Source organism: Microcebus murinus, chromosome 9, assembly GCF_040939455.1.
Source record: "Microcebus murinus isolate Inina chromosome 9, M.murinus_Inina_mat1.0, whole genome shotgun sequence".
NCBI lineage: Eukaryota > Metazoa > Chordata > Mammalia > Primates > Cheirogaleidae > Microcebus > Microcebus murinus.
The window spans coordinates 63,712,804-63,717,217 of record NC_134112.1 but is presented as its reverse complement, the minus strand read 5'-3'; positions in this window follow the sequence as shown (position 1 = coordinate 63,717,217).

Genomic DNA, 4,414 nt, shown 5'->3' with positions numbered 1-4,414 from the left:
TCAAAGTATAATTCAGAGAGATCCTCATCTATCACATAAAGAACAACTTTATACTCAAAAAGTTATCGATAAGTTCATACATTGTATGAAGAATATTTTTGACAGAATTATGTTTCAAACTTTGGAACGAGATTGTTCTAGCATTGTATATTTTTCACATCTAGTATGAAATTATGTAAATATTCTTAATTTTATATCTTGTAGATTTATCAAAGGAGGAAAATTATTTTGTTTATATGTATATGCAGCACTGACAGAGTTCCATCCAAGTCACTGCCTTCATGCACATGTTTTACAGTGTACTGACACCACTGTTTTGAATCTCTTAATTTATACAGGTCATACTAATATATCTCATTTTTCAAAATTCAGTTGTACAGTAGATGTGTCTTGTTTTGTTAAATGTCTTATTAGCTTTCTGAAACATACTTGCTGTGGCCCTCTTTTATAGTGGTCTGGCCGGAAACCTGCTACATGAGAGTCTGGTAATAAAACCCCCGTAACAGGGCTTCTTTGCCCAGATTTTACAATTTTCAATCCAGCTTTTTAAAGCACTCAACCTCCTATCCAAATTTAAACACAATCCGTCTTATGTAATACCTGTAACTATACAAACTTAGTATGAAAACTGCATAAACTTAATGGAAGCAATACAATAAGGTGAAGAAGGTGAAAAGTAAAGAGAAACCATGATGGGTAGCCCATTCTTCCTGGAATCACTGGGAGGAAAGAACACAAATGGTAGGAAAAATTATGACTTTTCTTTTTTCACTGCTGGTCCTTGTAACTCACAGGGCAAAGTAACAATTCTAGAGTTCAATTTAGCTGAAGAATGAGATTCAGCGCCCTGCTTTTCTTTTTCACTAACATTGTTCTTGGTGAAAATTGTATTTATTCATGTAACAGAAATTAAACATCAGCACCAACAGAAAAGGATTCAGTGTCCTCTATTAAACATCAAACCACTTTGTCAATGGGAAAAGCTGTCCCAATTGTTTTAGATCCTGCCTTTGAATGTTTATTGTCAAAGTACCCTTCCATCCTTTGTTACTGCCAGGGCTTGTCTGTTGGACTTAAAATCAAATACAGAAAGGTAAAGTAAAGGTAATTTACATAGCTAATCTTAAAAACTAGAATATCAACACTCTTTATAGCAGCTTTTTGAGTCATGAACATCTCAGTTTCATGCACCCTGTGGACTTTAGAAGGAAAAAACACATATACATACATATATTTATAGATATTGCCCCATAAATCTCAGGTTAAGAGCTTTTCTTTTATAGAGGACAGGAAGTAGAAATTGAAAACAGGAGCCTATTTAATTAATCATTTGGATTGAGGGTGAAGCAAATGCTTCATATAGGATTGTCTGCATCCTAGATGTCTGCATCCTCCCAAGGATAGGTGCCCTGTGCATTGTTCTAACCAAAAAAAAAAAAAAAAAGGAACCCCCCCCAAAAAAAAAAAACCCAGAAAAAAGGTACAAGCACTCGAATTCTTGTGCCTACATCACAATATGCTCAACCTTAACATCTTGAAGGTTCACTTATCCTCATCCATAAATGTTTTTTTTTTACTTAGGCCTTTAAGGTGGATAATGCTTTGAATAATGGGAGTACGTGAGGACAGGCCTCTACTCACCTGCCTCAGAGCAAATATTTGATATTGACTAGTACAAAGCTCTGATCCCCGATTTAGGAAGAGGTCAAGAGACCAGATAAACCAGAGCAAGATTGAAGGGGAGAGGATACAACTGGGAGACAGAAAGGTTGAAGCTAATATATGTTCAGCAGTTTATCTTTAAAATCATTTTATAAAATTATAAGCATTTGCTACATGTTCTTGTCTAAACACTGTACCTTATCACTTAGGAACATAAAATGAAATGTTTTAAATGCAAGTCTGACCCTACACTGCATGAACAAGAATAGAGAAGAGGGATATTTAAACCATTTTTCTAGCATCTCCAACTACATTTCAACATGTCAGAACTGATCAACTGATCTTTTCCATCTCAGTTAATGACAACTCCATTCTTCCTGAAAAATCTCAGGAATTCCTATTGACTCTACTTTTAAAGTATATGATCATTTAACTCTAAAAATAGCCCCCAACAGGTACTATGATTACACACATTTTAGAAAAGCAAAGTAAATCAAGACTCAAAGAGGGTAAGTAACTAGTCTAAGTTATATAGTTACTGGTAGTAGAGCCAGAAATCTGTCTAGACAGTCTAACTCCAGAGCCCACGCTTTTAATTAATCGGAAACATTACCTCCTAAAAGAAATTAAGACCTGTCTAAAAACTGTTACAAGGCAAGACTAAACTCAGGAATAATATAGGCACATTCTACAGATTTGTTCCAAAGTCACTAATTTAGCATTGTACAATAAAATATATCCAGAATTGCTATTAGGAAATATATTATTAACACTCAGAATTAAATACATTTAATATTTCCCTCTCATTATGGCTATGCATTTGGGTAATACATTTTTTTTTTTTTGAGACAGAGTCTCGCTTTGTTGCCCGGGCTAGAGTGAGTGCCGTGGCGTCAGCCTAGCTCACAGCAACCTCAAACTCCTGGGCTCGAGTGATCCTTCTGCCTCAGCCTCCCGGGTAGCTGGGACTACAGGCATGCGCCACCATGCCCGGCTAATTTTATATATATATATCAGTTGGCCAATTAATTTCTTTCTATTTATAGTAGAGACGGGGTCTCGCTCAGGCTGGTTTTGAACTCCTGACCTTGAGCAATCCGCCCGCCTCGGCCTCCCAAGAGCTAGGATTACAGGCGTGAGCCACAGCGCCCGGCCTTGGGTAATACATTTTTAAAAATAAAATTTTTTTCCTGGCCACTATACTTTGAAAAATATAAGAAAATATTTTGAAGAAAATTTAGGGATGACTAGAAAGAACAATTTCTAGAGAAGTTAGAGTGTAAGCTCCTAGGGGACAGGAACCGTATCTATTTGGTTATTATACACCCATATCTAACATACAATAGGTGTTTAGTTTTATAGATATTTCACATACACACACATACACACACACACATATATATATATCCACCCACAAGTCACCCACTTCCCACTTCTTGATACCTATAATGTTGCCATCTCTTGTGTAAATTATTAAAACACTCTTCTTCCTGGTCTCTCTGCTTCCATCTTTGCCTCCCTAGTCTCTTCTCAACACACCAGAATACAAAGAGCCAGATCATTCCATTCCTTTGCTAAGAACACAATGGCTTCCCAAGCCCATCAGAGTAAGGTCAAAGTCTTTTCCATGGCCAGGGCTCTGATCTCCCCATTCCCTGTTATTACTTCTGATCTCCTCTCACTACTCTTCCTTCATTTGTTCCAGTCCAGTATCCCAATTTATTCCTCATGCATGACAGGCACAATCCCACTCTAAGGCCTTTGCAGACTGTGCCCTCTACTGGGAAAGCTCTGCCCCACATTATCTGTATGGCTTTCACCTAGTCATTTTTTCAACGAGTTCTACCCTGCCCACTTTATTTAAAATTGCAAACCTACCATTACCTCAATTATCCATACTTTTCCTTTTTTCCATAGGATTTTATCACACTTCTAACATGGTATATAATTTAATGATGTTTATGGATCATCTGTCTCTAAAAACTGGTGTACCTCGAATGCTCAGAACTGTATCTAACATATAAATGCCTCAATGAATCTTTACATCCCACGATACTCACTATATAATTACTGCATATAGGTCATGAAATACTACACTTAGTATGGATGAAGATGCTTACCAGCACATAGAGCCTATTTGGTTAACAGATCCGTGACTAAGACGACTTGATATCCACACCAAAGATGTAACAGCACTTACCTCCAAGGAGGAAACTCTTCATTGGAATAGCAGTCAAGGGGACCTTTACCTTTATTGTAATATTACAGTTTTTCCCACAAGATTTAATACACAATTGAAAATGAGTACAAATTTAAAAACAAAATAGTAATGAAAAGTTTTGATTGTAACGGAAGTGAAAGGGAGCAGGATTTTTCAATCTGAATGGAGAAAAATTTTAAAGGCAGAGGCAATAGGAAAGGGGCTTAAATACAGTATGTAAGTTAGTGTTGACAACTACTTAGAATAAACTGGGATATTCTTAGGTCATAGAATAAAATAGTCTAACAATTTTAAATGAATGGATTTTTTTTTTTATCAATAAGATGGTCCTACCCATGTGTGAGAACTAAATCCATAACTTACACTATTGTTCATTTCAATCCTGATTCTGTAGTGCCTAGAAATTCACAATTATTAAAGACAGAGACATGGGAAAAATAAACTTTAACATTGTGTTATTTTAAAAATTCTGCCTTAAAATTTTTTTCCTCAGTGATGGAAAACTGAAAGGTCATGAATCAAAACAAGGTG